Raw genomic sequence first — 17720 nt, forward strand, 5'->3', positions numbered from 1 at the left:
ACTGCCCACCGGGATCGGGCCTAAACGGGCAGTTGGACATCCCTTGAGGGGTCCCAGATTGGAGAGGGTGCAGGCTGGGTTGAGGGACACACACACACACACACACACACACACACACTTGTGCACGAATTTCGTGCACCGGGCCTCTAGTTGAAGTATAAACTGCATGGGGTAAACTGAGCAAATCTTAACACATCGTGGACCAGTAGTTTTATTGCTAGCTTTACCCAGTGGCCAGATAAGTTTCTATTGAATGAGTACAAAAAATGTTTTACATAAATGTTAAAGGCACACTTTAAAATTAAATACCCATTGCATTTTGAAGTTATTTATTACATGTTCTTACAAGTTAATATCTTTTTAAAGTATGATACTTTGAAAAACACTGTGTAATATGAAGCGAGAATTCTTGTGATCTGTCTGCAATGTGTTAAGTGTACAACTAACTGAATTTCTACATCCTTGTACACCCATGTAACCACCACCTACATCAAGGTATAGAATATTTCCATCACTCCAGAAATTTTTCTCGTGTTCTTCTTTAGTCATAATCTTCTTCTTCCCCCTGGAAATAACCACTCTTCTCTCTTCTGTCACCATGACTTAATTTTTACCTTTTCTTGAACTTCATTTAAATGAGATTATAGAGCAGTGTTTATTTTTTTTGTGTGTGTGTTTTTGGCTTCTTTCATTCAACATGTTCTTGAGATTAATCTGTGTTTTTTAGTACACACAGATTTTTAATATAGATATCCTATTTCATTTATACTGTTGTTCCTGAAGACCTTACTTGCTTAAACAGCAGGGATTTGTTGATCCTTTTGGTGTTTGCAGTGCTAGACTAGGGGCAGATACTATGTAAAGAAGACCCTCAGAGAACAGCTTCTTTCTTAATTCCCTCTGTTAAATGGCTTAGTTATGGTGCATGTACTTTTTAAAATATTCTTTTTTATGCTTTTTTAAAAATTGATCTTAGAGAGAGATGAAGGGAGAGGGAGAGAGAAACATAGATTGGCTGCCTCCTACATGACCCCCACTGGGGATCAAGCCCACAATCTGGGCCTGTGCCCTGACCAGGAATCTAATCCATGACCTCTTGGTGTATGGGTCAACACTCAACCACTGAGCCATACTGGCCAGGCTAAAGTATTCTTAATTCTTCAAACAAGAATAATAAATTTCTGGGAATCATTTTCTTACATGAAAAGTTGGTCATTTTATGGCACATTTTAGGAAATACTTATGTAGGTTCAATACCTAGAATGTACCCAAAGAAAAATCCATTGATATCATTAAATCAATATATTTTCCTTTTCTTTCTGTTGATAAGTCTTGCAGGAATTTTCACACAAAGTTTTCTGAGTGCTGCAAGTTGGCACGGTAGAAACGTCATTCTTGACCTTGTTTCAGAAGGATGTTTTAACCTTACTAATTAAGCAACCTCCATAGCTACTCAGTGAAGCTCTCTTGAGAGTGGAGGGCCTTTGATTAGGAAAATTCCCTAATTGAGTAGGACCTCTCATCATAAAACAGTCATAACATGTTGATTATAGTTGTACCATTAGGAATTCCATTGCTTAACACAAATGGATTATAAAAAAAATTTGATTAACCTAAGTCAATTTTAGCCTGGAGATATTTGGAAACATTACAAAGATCAAGTCACCGTAGCAATCCAAGAGTCTAAGGAAAGAGAATGGGCTTTTGATTTATGATAGCAAAAATAAATATTGTACAATAGAGTTTAGGTTTTTATATAATAGCAATCCTCTGATGATTGCTAATGTCTAATACCTATTTTTCTCTGTCTCTCAACTTGCATGTAAAAATTTTTAATGAAAATATCCATGAATACATGAAAGAAGAATCATATATAGAATTTCCGTGTATCCCTCATCCAGCTTTATAATTACCAAAATTTGTCAATCTTGTGTTATCAGTCTGCTTCACTTTTTGGTTTGCTGCGATGATTTAAAATCAAATCCCAGATACATCATTTCACCCATAAACACTTCAGTATTCACCTCTTTCAATATATGCTAAAACTTACATAGGGCTCCATTTCCTAGTGATACTAAAGGGTTTACCTGCAGGTGTGTCTTTCATATGAAAACCAACCAATCCAAAGCCCATACCAATCACCTCCCTTCACCTAGTTTCACACTCCACACCACTAATCTGCCTGTCTTTATCACCACAGAGCCAGGTACCAGACAACTAGGGACAGCCCCACTGTCTTAGAGCCCCAGAAATTTTTCAAATGAGCCAATCCTAAGCCTGCTTACTCTGCTTCACTCATTCCTTCCTGTGGAAACCACAATTAAAGCGCTTGCCCACATTTTCCCACTCCCTCTGCCTCTTGACTGACCCCGGAGCTTCTCTGTGTGGGAAGCCCCCTTCTTTTTGGGAACTGTGAGTATAACATACTCTCTTTTCAGTAAATTAAAGCGCTTGCCCACATTTTCTCACTCCCTCTGCCTCTTGACTGACCCTGGAGCTTCTCTGTGTGGGAAGCCCCCTTCTTTTGGGAACTGTGAGTATAACATACTCTCTTTTCAGTGGCTTCACCACACCTGGATAATAATACATCCTATATTTTAAAACAAGATAGTAAAGAGTGAGTAAAATCTCTTGGGACTAATTCAAAGCTTTGCTACTGGAAGATCTGACAAAATTAGCTGGAAACAGGTGAGGTCACAGGTCAGGTAATCAGATTGGAGGTCAGACTCTGGAAAAGAATAACAGTAGGAAACAGGCAATGAGGTCAACAGCACTTCAGAGCTGTCATAAGTGAATGGCAATAGGCAATCATTCAGTCATCCTACTGGCTTCCCGAGGTGGGCTGAATTCCAGGGGGAATTACATTTTATATATCCCAGGAGTTTGAACATCATTTCAAATACATTCCCCTTAGGACTATAGGAAGGCAGCATCCCCTTGATCCTGATGTTGATGCCTCCCCTACATTTCTTCCTTTAGGTGACCATTTCTGCTGGTTCTGCATATCCCATTCAGTCTTGCAATAGTCAACAGTGAAGGACTATCTCTGAGACTTTTAGTACCTGATTCTACCTCAAGTGTTTCCTCTTCTCAGAGATGCTAGTTCTCAGGCTAACTCTTGTATTCCAGCTTGGTTTCCCCCTCAGCTAGACATTTAGATCAGACACCATAGTCCTCTCTAAATCCAATATCCTCATTTTACAGATGAGGAAACTGAGCTTCAGAGAGGAAAAGGGATTGGTCCTAAGAACAAAGGCTGCAAAAAGGTGAAGGCCTTTTGACACTAAAGTTCGCATTCCCTTAATATACTGGTAATTTTCAGTAAAATCTGACTTCTATTTAATATAGATCATATCTCACATTATGTTCCAGTGGACTGTAAGGCTATAGCATAATTAACATAATGAATATTTACTTAGATAATTGGGGAATTATCTCCTTATAAAAATGTCCTTATAATGGCTTATGTCATATTTCATTATAATTCAGATTATTTTCTTTCTGACTTTTGCTTATATATACACAAATACACTCACAAACACCCACAAATACATAGCATAAACACATCCCACACCTGAATACTCACTCTCCTTTGGCATTAAAAAACAAACGAAAAAACTCCTTAACTCAAATTAACCTATCGCAATGGATGGGACAATAAATTAATAGGCCATGTATTAAGGCATTTCACAATAACTCATTAATTTTAATGTAAATTGATTTCAAAGTATGTCCTAAAAAAGTAGGCTTATGCTATCAGTTTAAAGAGGCATTTTATTACTTTGTACTGGTTCTGGAAAATATATGATTAAAGCTTCATTAAGTGAGTAATGAACTCACTTATTTAAGATGAAATCACAGATCCAGGGGCCATGTACCTATGCTCACTACTGAAGTGACCTGGATATGATTAGAAAGATTCCCGAGGTCAATAATTCTCAAACTGGAGAGCCATGAGGGTCACCTGGAGGGCTTGTTCAACCACAGATCACTAGGCCCCATCTAGTGATATAGTAGGTCTCAGTGTGCCCCAGGCATTTGTATTTCTAACAAGTTCCTGCTGGTTCAGAAACCACTCTTGGAGAGCCACTGCCCTAGGTAATCATTTACTTGAAAATTATACAAAAAGAGGAGCTGGTGGTAGTTTTCCTGAGTCATTCAGAGCCAACTCATGAGCTTGCAGTCCTACGCCAAATAAACAATGTTATGACTTACTCTCTTTCCTGTGTCCTTACTATGAGCAGAAATATTCCACGAGGAGGCTCCTAAAATACATGTGAAAAATATACCAACAGCACCAGCTCCTAGAATAATGTCAATACCTGCAAGCCTTAATTCGTTAAAGCAGACAGGTTTTATATGTCTTGTAAATAATTTGAGGATGAGGGATGGTTCCATATTCTTGTGTACTCCCAATTTGTAAGGAATCAGAAAATATTTGTATAAACCTCCATTGGCATTGAGCATGGCTATCCTGCGATTTAGCTATCGCCAGTACAAACTAAGGTAGTGCTGCTTCTACTGTAATCTGCCTTTAATCATATATGCTACTGTCTGATTTGAGTATATTGATATAGTCAATCCACATGATTCATGGATTTCATAGTTGTGAATTCACCTACTTGCTACAATTTATTTGTAACCCCAAATCAACACTCCTGGTGCTTTCCTGGTCATTTGTGGACATGTGCAGAATGGGGACAAATTTGAGTTGCCCAAGGTGAATGTTCTCAGCTGAGATCCAATCTTTTTCAGCTCTCATGCTAAAGAAGTGTCCTTTTCATGGTCTATTTAGTGCCTTGTTTTTCACATTTTTGTGCTTGTGTGTGTGTTACTTTGCTGTTCAAAATGTTCCCCAAACATTGTACTGAAGTGTTTGCTATCTAGTATTTCTAAGGGCTAGAAGGTTGTGAAGTGCCTTAAGGAGAAAATATGTGTCAAATTATCTTTGTTTAGGCATGAGTTATAGTGCTGTTGGCCATGAGTTCAATGTCAATGAATTAATAATTTATATTAAATAAGGTGTCTTTAAACCAAAACTCACATAAAAGAGGTTATGTATTGATAAAAATGACCAGAGGCTTGAAGGCACCTAACCGTGTATGTCCCCTAGCAGCAATGATTGTGTGCTAATCCAGCATTTGCAGTGGCTTTCCAGAACATAAGCATCATGAGTAAGGAAATTCAACATTGCTTAGAGTTGCTGAGGATATCACATTTGTGAATTTTATTCATCTGTTGATTAAATTTACCAACTCAATGTTATCAGCACTATATATTCAATTTTCAAATATGATATTAAAATGCAGACTTTCCACCATGAAAAAGAAAAATGTTATTCAGGTGGTTTAGGGATCTGCTCTTACGCTTTGGATTAGGGAGAACAGTAATTTACTGTTGCTGTTTTTTTTCCCTTAGTCTTCACAAAATAGAAGTATTTGGCTGCCTTGCTCTCACCCCCAGGAGTATAGGTTCCCTGGCCCTGCAGTGTCCACACCTGCAGATCTTGAACATCGGGAGAGTCCCCAAGGTTTCTGAGACCTGCCTGGTCAGGAGCCTGAAGAACTTAGGAGAACTAACTGCACTTAATGTTGCTGGCCTCAAAATGGTGAGACCTCTTGGATTCAGACTGACTTTTTAATTTGTCTTCATGTCCTATGTTTTCAGAGCATAAAACTAATATTGCTTTCACAGCTTTTCCACCTCATCAAGAAGTAATGCTCTGAAATGGGCATTGATGGGGGAAAGAATTCCATAATACCCACGTGATAGAAAAGGTTTGGACGTAGTATTATTTCTTCTATTCAAAAGAAGAAATATTTGAAATGGGAGGAGCAAACATGATCTTCCTAAGGAAATGGTGCTATGTAGTTATGGAGTAGATAATAGATCTAAAAGTTGACCCATTTACTGGATCTGTTGTTATTTTTATAACTAAACAAAATTGAAGGTAATTCAATAAAACTATTGAACAAATAATAGATAATGATAGTACCTATCATTTATTGAGCCCCTCCCCATGTTCCAGTATATATGAGGCACTTGTTACAAACATTAATTCATTAGCTTGCCCTCTCCCCTGTGTGAGAAGTAGCATTATCCCCAATTGACAGGTAGAGTCATTGAGATTCTAGGAGTTGAAAGAGAGATAGTACAGGTCACAAAGCTGGTAAACCTGGCCTCAGGTTTGCTGATTCTCTGCCCCTCCATATCCCACTGGATTCCTTCTATGTGGAAGGAGAAAGGGGTTTGACTTCTTCCTCCAGATATGATTAGCCAAGAGGTAATGTGACTACGGGAGAGGCTGATTTTGACAAATTGAGTGTTGATTGCAATTCTGTGAACTTGTAGTGGACAGTACCTCTGACTGAGAACAGATTGTTATCGTGCTTTTTGATAATGGTTGATTGAAAACCAGTGAAAGAATGTTCTGAGATAAGCAGTGGAATTATAAATTTTATGTGCTTGATTTCCTTTTTTATAGCTTCATCTTGGGCTCTGAAGTGTTCTTGCCTTGAATACTGCTCTGAATGAAGTAATAAGAGAAGAACAATACTGTATTTCTTTTTCTTTTAAATCAAAATGTCATGTCCTTGAAAGAAATCCTCCATTAAAAGTTGACAGTCTGCTCTTAACTTACTTGATGATGCATTTAGATATGTTTGGGGAAGTCTTTTGCAAACTTAAAATTCTGGGAAGGAACAAGCTCTCATTCTTAGTCTCTTTTAACTAAAAATAGCAAACTCACACAGCAACAATAGCTTAATTTAACTCAATTTCCAGGCATGCACTTCTAATCCATGAAGAGCTCCCAAATTAGCATGTGTGCCATGTTGGATTAGGGAGCAGAGCCTATTAGTTAAATTATTTCAGTCTAGTTTAATAAATTCTATAATATTTGAGGTTCCTTAGTTCATCTAAGTATAAAATGGGATAAGCATTTCCATGACTCTCTGATTTCTATACTCAAATGGGGATTTTGTAGATTCTGGCACTAAAACAGACATACAGAGCATAGATTTGGAGCCCAGCCAAAATAAGTCTTTGGTGCTGTATGTGTTAATCACAAAGCAAACCGAAGTTCCTGGCATGTGGTCAGTATTAGGTAAATTCATGTTAACTTAAACTGGACTGCAGCCAGGCTAGGAAGTCTATATTACAGTAATTACATGTCAATTAAAATTTTGTGAATCAAATCTCATTTTGAATGTATACTGAGGACTTGTTATATTTAGGAACTTTGCCTGGAATTATTTGTAAAATGAATTGCTACTTCCTAATTTGCCTACTTTCTAAGTTTGACTTTCTCTTATATAAGGTTTCCTTCAAGTGTGGGTCACCTGAGGGTATGAAAAAATAGCTTAGCTTAACATGGTAACCTGGACAGGATGTTCCTGTGATTTTTTTCATTTTCTATGTCCTAGAAAGTCAAAGACTCTTCATGATGTCCTCTGAATGTCAAGTTTTTCAATAAATTCTTAAGAAAGCCATTATGGAAGAGGGTCATGCTCTCTTTGCTCTTGAGACTGTAACCTTTGTGGTCCAGATGGAGTTTGAAAAGTGGGCATTTGTTGTTTACATAGAGAGCATAAATGTACATATGCACTTAAATCAGACTATAATGAGTAATGGGAATATATATTATAGCATAAGTATACTACATCATAGATGGATAGATGATTGAACATAGATATATAGATATATGTAAAGACATAGCGATGGACAGATATAAAGGTGGGTGAAGGTTGTAGTACTTGATTTTCCCTTCCTTATGGGTGTGTGCTTCTATATGTATATAAATGGATAGGACTTTCAAAATCCTGTCTATTATAAATTATGAGAGGGGAAATCTGAGTCTGTGTTCAGTGCCTAGCACAATCCTAGTTGCAATTAGGTGATTATTAGTGACTTTTTAATAAAAATAATATTGTGGAATTGAATAAAATCTTAAAATTAATAGAGTACTAAGTAGTCATTAATCTTAAAATTAATAGAGTACTAAGTAGTCATTAATACGATGGTTTAAAAAACATAATGAGCAGTGGTTAAAATAAGAAGAAAAGTCACAGAAAATCTTGAGGTTAATCATAGGTTAGCTTTGATTCTCTTATGTTTATTAGGTTCCAGTTAGGTATATTTGATCCTCAATTTCTTAGTGTTTCATAACTCATTTTATTCTAATAGTAATTTAAAACTGAACCCACTAGGCCTAAACTTGACATTAATTTTAGATCTTATAACTATAGTAATTCCATTTTATGTCTATAGTTTTTCAAGGTCTTTCTTACTTGCTGATTTTTATTATTAGAGAACCTGAGGGCTTGCATCAGATGACTGACTCTTTTCAGTTTAGTTCTCAATTGAAAATGCTTTGGAAAAAAATATGGGCTTTGCAACCATCAGCCCTAGATTTGACTGTTAGCCTCAAAAAGACATTTAACTCCCAGACTCACAGTTTCCTTACTTGTAAGGTGGGGATACTAACATCTATTTTGTAGCACCATTGCAGGGATTAGAGCTAGTGCATATAAAGTGCCTAGCTCAGAATCTGACACATCTTAGGCAGCCCTCAAATGAGAACTCTCATATATTGATGATGATGATTATAAAGCCTCTGAATAAATGAACATTTTAATCTCTAACACACTTGATTCATTGCCCTGTCTTCCCTGTGATTGAAAATCAATTCTTGTTTGTTTCCTCCTATAGGTGAGGAATCAGATCGTTCACCTTATTGTGATGCGATGCCCTAAACTGGACAGTCTGGTCCTCAGCTCCTGCTCTCAGGTAACAGATGTGAGCTTGGTGGAAATCAGCACCTATCTGCGAACCCTCAGGTACTTCCTCCTCTGTGAGCATTTTAACCAGACTCCAGCAAAGTGGTCACATTCTTCTTTAGGACTGTGGCTTTGGTCTCTTCCTTTTTCTTTATTTAAATCACTGGAATAACCAAGGCATGTTGGATAAATTAGAGGCTGGGACTCTGATACATATCTGTGTCTTGGCAGAGCAGCCAGCTTCATTCTGTGAAGTGACCTGACCCATCCACACTGACTGAAATAGAATAAAACATGTGTGAGGTTTTATCTGAGCAAAGATATATATTTTTAAAAATATATATTTTATTGATTTTCCACAGAGAGGAAGGGAGAGGGATAGAGAGTTAGAAACATCGATGAGAGAGAAACATCGACCAGCTGCCTCCTGCACACCCCGCACTGGGAATGTGCCTGCAACCATGGTATATGCCCTTGACTGGAATCGAACCTGGGACCTTTCAGTCCGCAAGCCGACGCTCTATCCACTGAGCCAAACCAGTCAGGGCCATCTGGCCTTCCCACTGCAGTTTGACAATCAGTTTGAGGCAGCTCTGCCTCTGTATCTATTATTGTTCAAAAGTTTGTAATGGTCTTTATTATCCATGAATGAGTGAGATCATGTGGTATTTTTCCTTCATTGACTGGCTTATTTCACTTAGCATAATGCTCTCCAGCTCCATCCATGCCGTTGCAAATTGTAAGAGTTCCTTCTTTTTTACAGCAGCATAGTATTCCATCGTGTAGATGTACCACAGTTTTCTAATCCATTCATCTACTGATGGGCACTTAGGCTGTTTCCAGATCTTAGCTATGGTGAATTGTGCTGCTATGAACATATGGGTGCACATATCCTTTCTGATTGGTGTTTCTGGTTTCTTGGGATATATTCCTAGAAGTGGGATCACAGGGTCAAATGGGAGTTCCATTTCCAGTTTTTTGAGGAAACTCCATACTGTCTTCCATAGTGGCTGCACCAGTCTGCATTCCCACCAGCAGTGCACAAGTGTTCCTTTTTCTCCACATCCTCTCCAGCACTTGTCGTTTGTTGATTTGTTGATGATAGCCATTCTGACAGGTGTGAGATGGTACCTCATTGTTGTTTTGATTTGCATCTCTCGGATGATTAGTGACTTTGAGCATGTTTTCATATGTCTCTTGGCTTTCTGAATGTCCTCTTTTGAAAGGTGTCTATTTAGATCCTTTGCCCATTTTTTGATTGGATTGTTTATCTTCTTTTTGTTAAGTTGTATGAGTTCCCTATAAATTTTGGAGATTAGGCCCTTATCAGATATGACGTTGGCAAATATGTTTTCCCACGCAGTGGGTTTTCTTGTTGTTTTGTTGATGGTTTCTTTTGCTGTGCAGAAGCTTTTTATTTTGATGTAGTCCCATTTGTTCATTTTCTCTTTAGTTTCAACTGCCCTAGGAGCTGTATCAGTGAAGAAATTGCTTTGGCATATGTCTGAGATTTTGTTGCCTTTGGATTCTTCTAGAATTTTTATGGTTTCCTGTCGTACATTTAAGTCCTTTATCCATTTTGAGTTTATTCTTGTGTATGGTGTAAGTTGGTGGTCTAGTTTCATTTTCTTGCATATATCTGTCCAATTTTCCCAACACCATTTATTGAAGAGACTATCTTGGCTCCATTGTATGTTCTTGCCTCCTTTGTCAAATATTAATTGAGCATATTGGTTTGGGCTAATTTCTGGACTCTCTATTCTATTCCACTGATCTATATGTCTGTTCTTGTGCCAGTACCAGGCAGTTTTGAGAACAGTGGCTTTGTAATACAGCTTGATATCTGGTATTGAGATCCCACCTACTTTGTTCTTTCTCAGGATCGCTGCAGCTATTCGGGGTCGTTTTTTGTTCCAGATGAATTTTTGGAGAGTTCGTTCTAGATCTGTGAAGTATGCCGTTGGTATTTTAATGGGAAGTGCGTTGAATTTATAGATTGCTTTGGGTAGTATGGACATTTTAATGATGTTGATTCTACCAATCCATGAACACGGTATGTTCTTCCATCTGTTTATGTCTTCCTCTATCTCTTTTTTTAACGTCCTGTAGTTTTCTGAGTAGAGGTCTTTTACCTCTTTAGTTAAGTTTATTCCTAGGTATCTTAATTTTTTTGGTGCGATGGTAAATGGGATTGTTTTTCTAATCTCTCTTTCTGAAAGTTCACTATTGGTGTATAGAAATGCCTCAGATTTCTTGGGGTTAATTCTTCCTTTTTCTTTATTTAAATCACTGGAATAACCAAGGCATGTTGGATAAATTAGAGGCTGGGACTCTGATACATATCTGTGTCTTGGCAGAGCAGCCAGCTTCATTCTGTGAAGTGACCTGACCCATCCACACTGACTGAAATAGAATAAAACATGTGTGAGGTTTTATCTGAGCAAAGATATATATTTTTAAAAATATATATTTTATTGATTTTCCACAGAGAGGAAGGGAGAGGGATAGAGAGTTAGAAACATCGATGAGAGAGAAACATCGACCAGCTGCCTCCTGCACACCCCGCACTGGGAATGTGCCTGCAACCATGGTATATGCCCTTGACTGGAATCGAACCTGGGACCTTTCAGTCCGCAAGCCGACGCTCTATCCACTGAGCCAAACCAGTCAGGGCCACAGATATTTTTTGAAGGGCAAATTTAGGATATAATTTCAACAGTAGCACTATGTTCATTCTGTATTCCTAAAGGGCCTGCCTTGCAATATCAGTAAATGGTTCTACTGTTTCTTCCTTCCATCATCAAATATAAGCAAGACCTGGGATGGTGTGAAGAAGTAAGGGAAGGTAGAGTAATCGTAGAGGAAATACCCTTCATAGCAAAAGCCCACTTACCCATGAGTATTCACCAGAGAAAGGCGTGGCATTGAAGGGATGTTCTAAATGGTCTGAGCATTATTTGCTTAATACATTCTCATCTCAAGACCCTTTCCTCCACTTTTTTCTTTTAACCCCGAATTGCAGGGTGCAAAGGACAATGGGTAGCAACCACCCGTCTTTATGTAACATGTTATAATCTGCCTCTGTTCCAGTTACTGTTGTTGTATAACAAACCACACCAGAATTGAGTGTTATAAAATAACCATTTTATTAGACTCACAGATTTCATGGTTTGTGAATTTAGAAGGGCATAGGAAGTATAGATAGCTTATCTCTGTCTGGGACCTGAGCAGGGAAGACTCGAAGGTTTGGATGACTTAATAGTTGGTTCTAGAATCATCTGGGACTACTTCACTCACATGTCTAATAACTTGAACTCTGGACTCAGCTGATACTATCAACCAAAGAACCTATACATGGCCTTTCCTGATAGTTTGGGCTTCTTCATAGCGTGTCAGCCTCAGGATAGTGAGACTTCTGACATGGCTGCTCAGGGCTCAAGTATCAGTTTCCCAGGAAACAAGGAGGAAGCTGAATCATCTGTATGAACTAACCTCAAAATTCATATAGTCTTATTTCTTCTATACTCTATTGATTGAAGGAATGGCAAGTGTGCCCAGTTTTATAAAAGAGGGCATATAGATATCACCAATCAATTGGAGGAATGTAAAAAATTCTGTGGTCATTAAAAAAAAAGTGGCTACTACCCATTTCAGAGTTGAGGCACCTAAGAGTCAGAAAGGATCAATAAATTTATATAACTTCTAAAGTAATTATAGACTTAGAATTTTTGAGCTGAAGAAAACTTTAATGATCCTCTAATCCAAACACTTGTTTAAATAATGAGGATATTATCCAGGCTGAGAGAGAGGCTGAGATTTGCCCAAGCTCACATAGGCAATGGCAGGGCTGGAGTCAGATGCCCAGTCATCTGGCTAACAAGAAATCTCTCCACTACACTGAATGAGTGCTAGCAGTTGACCAACACTCACTCCAAAAAAGTCTTTCTCTCATAGAAGAGAACTTTGAAATGGCAAATGACAGCAGCAGTAGCATCAAAGACTGCACGAAGTAGAGACCACCATCACTACTAAAGACATGAGGTGACGGGGTGTTATCCTGTATCTAGAAGGGTTCAAAAATCTGGAGAAGGGCTACGAGTAAATTAAATAAACTAGCCATGAAATATAAATTTGGAAGGCATTTTGGGGGGAGCCAGATGGAGCTTAGCTTTAGTAACTAAGGTCCTTCAGAATCTCCAGGTCCAGGACTTTTAATTCTCACATTTTTGCCCTAAAGCAAAGCAAACACACATATCAAAGGAAAAGCTTGGTAAGCAGTAAAGTATCAGGTTGGGGAACTGCCTTTGGCTGTTCAGCTGTTTGGCCAGCAGCAGTAATAACATGTAGATTTTCAGGTCTGGGGAAATGCCCTCAGCTGTCTGGCAGAGGCAATAATATGTATCTTCAGCCCTGCTGAAGCCTCAAGGTTCACCAACCTTTTGATGAACTTCTTGTATTTATGACCTGCTGGAATTAGCCCCCAGCAATGAGGGATAGAGTAACAGCTGGGAAATCCATCAACATGCCACTTCGCTGATGATATTACCTTCTATTTGATTAGCACTCTCACAGACACACATATATTTAGTCATCACAGTAACTCTAGATGTTAAACAGTTATCCCCATTTTTTTTCCAAGGAAAACTGGGGCTCCAAGGAATTAAGTAACTCTCCAAATATGCCTAATTAGAAATGGCAGTGTAGGCCTCCACATCATCTGGCTGCACAAATTATGACGTATTTTTCTTAATGGGAAACTGTTTTAATCTCTACCATACAACATTTAAAGACAGGGATACTTTTGTTCTATGGAAGTTTACATTCTAAGAGGGAAGGCCGTGAATGTCATGGAATGCATTGTAGGGCATGGAGTCGGCACTTTTGACGCCAGCTCCAGAACCCACCTGGTGAGCTTTCCATTACTGAGGAGTGTCCTCTTTCCTTCAGAAGAGGGAAAGGGGGTAAAAGGCAAGCAATGTCACTCCTGCTGCCAGCAGTACACCCCTTCTTAAATGGTTCGGCCCCCATCCAAGTAAAGCGAGACTTTCAGAAATGGCATTTGCTTCCATAGAGAAGCAAGGTAAGTAAGGTATGGTGGTTTCTGGTAATAAGACCCTAGAGCAGTGATGGCGAACCTATGACACACGTGTCAGAGGTGACACACGAACTCATTTTTTGGTTGATTTTTCTTTGCTAAATGGCATTTAAATATATAAAATAAATATCAAAAACATAAGTCTTTGTTTTACTATGGTTGCAAATATCAAAAAATTTCTATATGTGACACAGCACCAGAGTTAAGTTAGGGTTTTTCAAAATGCTGACACGCCAAGCTCAAAAGGTTCGCCATCACTGCCCTAGAGGAAAAGACCCTAAAGATGATTTTTGTCTATAAGCTCAAAGGGTTATGAACTAACTCTTCAAGGTGACTTTAGAGATGAAAGAAGAAAGATTAATAATATAAAATATAAATAATAAAACAATAAAATTTAATAATATGGTTATTATTATATCTGTATCAATGTCTATATACAAGCTTTTCTCTACTATGAAAGCTAAAGCTATTTTTGGTCCTGTAAAAATTTAACAATGATGTCTCAAAGAGTTTTTCATTTGGAAAAGTATTCTATTTCTTAATTTTTATATTAAAAAATACTTAAATGAAAGCAGCACAAATATTTGAGCTTTATTTGTACTCTGATCATGGAAGTCTTATTTATGTTATCTTTAATACATTTTAAAAATAATTCTCATTATCAGATCATTCTATGAAAATCTATGTAAGGCGAAACTTGTTTAGATACTTCGAGCTTATGCTATTTAACCAAGAAGATATGGGGAGTATAGAAGACAGAGCTCCGACTGTAGAAATGTGAGCACTGCACGGTGTGATTTGAATTGCATTGGCACATGTGTTCTTTATAACAGAAGATTCCATTGAAGTGTCCTTTCCTTTCAGCTAGTTAGTTAAATATGAGGCCAATGTTTCTCTCTATAGAAACACAAATTCTTGACCTACTAACTAGGAAAGGAGAAACTGAGTGTGCCAATTTGTGAAAAACTCCCACTCAGTCCTTTTTACTTAAACTCTGGAGGTATCTCGATGTGAGTGGATGCCGACAGATAACCAATGCAGGAATCCATGCGCTGGCAAGAAGCTGCCACCAGCTCAAGTATCTGGACCTAAGTTCTACAGGGATAAGCAAAAGAGGGTAAGAACTTTGCAGATTATCCTTTTTATCCAGTTGCTTTAAGATAATGAATCCTCACCCTAGCTGGTTTGGTTAAGTGGATAGAGTGAACTGAAGGGTCCCGAGTTCGATTCCAGCCAAGGGCACATGCTTGGGTTGCAGGCTCCATCCCCAGTAGGCAGGAGGCAGCCAATCGATGATTCATTCTCATCATTGATGTTTCTATCTCTCTCTTTCCCTCTCCCTTCCACTCTGAAATCAATAAATATATATTTTTTAAAAAGATAATGAATCATGACTTTATTGTTCACTTCAGTTTATCATTTTAAGGACACCTTGTGAGTCTATAATGTAGACTATGATATCGTAGTCCAAAAGGAATCTCTATGGATTCTCAAAAGAGAAATAAACATTTTTAAGCATAACAAGTAAATATTGCTAAATTGCTATCAAAAGGGGTGAACATTTTATTCTTCTAATAGTAATATATGGAAGTGCCTATTTGTCACTCCATAGGAGACCTCAGCGCTGTCTTAATATATAGCCAGCATCATATGGGGCAGTGTCTTATTTTGATTTGTCTTGCTGCTGATTCTTAACATTAAAATTTTTAAATACTCTGTTATTTTTAAATAGCATTATGCATTACTTGATTACTTTTATATTTCTGGTGGTTGTATAGGTGAGGGTGGGTTTTTTTTTGCCTAATTTATTGAAACATACATCTTGCTTCATAGATTTATAAATATTCTGTATAGATATTATAGTACTAATGTTAGGTCTTTAAAATACTTTCTAGATATTTGTCCAAGTATGCCATTTTATGACAAGTTAATGTTAGCTCAGCCTCTTCTAGCTCATTGGTGAGCAAAATAAACTTCAGTAAAAATGTTTCCGGGAGCGCTACAGAGGGCTTGCATCACAGCTAAGAATACACTTCCACAAGTCCTTCAACTTCACCTTGCTGGCTCCAGCCTCTCTTCTCTCCTCTCATCTCCTGGTCAGGAGGAAGAAAACCCCATCCCTGCCCATGAAAAGAGGCAGAACTGTCACATGTTCTGCAGATTCTTTCTTCCTATAAGAATTAATAAGGCTCTTTTTCACCAATACCCTAGGGCCATGATGGTGAACCTTTTGAGCTCGGCGTGTCAGCATTTTGAAAAACCCTAACTTAACTCTGGTCCCGTGTCACATATAGAAATTTTTTGATATTTGCACCCATAGTAAAACAAAGAGTTATATTTTTGATATTTATTTTATATATTTAAATGCCATTTAACAAAGAAAAATCAACCAAAAAAATGAGTTCGTGTGTCACCTCTGACACGTGTGTCATAGGTTCGCCATCACTGCCCTAGGGTCTCTCCAGGGAGTAATTCTGGTGCCAGGTGTTAAGATAATGATTACTTGCACCCACTTATTATAAATACATATAGAAGTAATAACACTAATAATTCTCTGGATTTATCTACTGTTACCATTTCTCTAAGAACCTCAGAATGAAACTCTGACATCTTTACATCTTTTTCCTGTCATTCTTAATTTTTGCTTGATTTTATGTTCTGGAAACTTTAATTAGGTGTGTCCACCCTGTGTATATTTCTTTCAAGAAGTTCCATTTTCAGTCTCAGAATAGGTGAGGAGGGGTGGGGTGGGGTTAATTGATATGTAGGGTCAAGGTAAACTTGAGGGTTGAGTTTTTGAAAACTTTGTGAAAAGTACATTTAACTACCTATTTTAAATCTTTTTGTCCTCTTTCTCCTTTCTAGAGTCTGTTCATTGGCTAATTATTGTCATATTAGTTTGGAATGCGTGAAACTCAGTTTCTGCAAGAATGTTACCCTGGATGTGGTTAAAAAACTTTGCAAAAACTGTAGACGGTAAGAGAATGATGGTTAGGCCACTTGTATCTCTTTTAGTCGTAAGTCTCATCACAAAGTGAAGAGAAACCCTGATATTAGCTTTGCTTTGGTTTGTGCTTCTTTATAAGTCCTCATGGTTGTTTCACCCCCTCCCCCTTTTAAACACAGAGTTCTAGCAATCATTAAATATTTCGCAGAAAATACTGACTACATTTAAGACTAAATCAGTTTTCATGACTTCAAATAGCAGGGAATGTATTAGTTCCTTTGTACTATAGAATTCATAAAAAAGTTCTGAAAAAAGTACTTGGAAAAACTTAAGTGAAATACCTTTCAGTTACTTTGGCCCTGTCCTTGGAATACTGTTGGCTAGAATTATATAAGCTGGTGAAAGAAAAACATTTCAAGACTTATCCGAGTTGAAGTGACCACTTTAGATGTCTACCAGTAAAAGTATTTCAAAAACAATTTCATTGGTCCTAGTCCACTTGGTGAAATGTGAGGGTTTTGATTGAAGTCTAGGAGGTTTGTCATGAATTAATATTTTATGCAGTGGGGGAGTGCATACAACAAATGGGGGGAATCCATAGAACAAAAACTTCTATATGGAGTCCTGGGAACATTTTAGGTTTCAAAACCAACAAGATAATGGAACAATTTGAAGAAATGTAGTTTGCCAATTGTAAATTTCTTATAAAAAGTAATAATTTATTACTGGAAAACAGGCATCGAGAGCTTAAAAGACATAATGAGCCGAAACCGGTCTGGCTCAGTGGATAGAGCGTCGGCCTGCGGACTGGAGGGTCCCGGGTTCGATTCCGGTCAAGGGCATGTGCCTGGGTTGCGGGCACATCCCCAGTAGGAGATGTGCAGGAGGCAGCTGATCGATG

The 17720-nt window shown here is 37.9% G+C and overlaps 1 long non-coding RNA gene across 1 annotated transcript in view; it reads left to right on the forward strand.

The window, feature by feature from the left end:
- LOC106726440 overlaps window positions 1-5483 on the forward strand; it is a 9889-nt gene extending 4406 nt beyond the window's left edge. Inside the window, exon 3 of the long non-coding RNA XR_001362511.1 lies at window positions 5419-5483. This is a non-coding gene — a long non-coding RNA (uncharacterized LOC106726440). The remainder of the gene's footprint in view (window positions 1-5418) is intronic.
- The last annotated feature ends 12237 nt before the right edge of the window (window positions 5484-17720 follow it).

The sequence above is a fragment of the Myotis brandtii genome, unplaced genomic scaffold, assembly GCF_000412655.1.
Source record: "Myotis brandtii unplaced genomic scaffold, ASM41265v1 scaffold266, whole genome shotgun sequence".
In the NCBI taxonomy this organism is placed as follows: domain Eukaryota; kingdom Metazoa; phylum Chordata; class Mammalia; order Chiroptera; family Vespertilionidae; genus Myotis; species Myotis brandtii.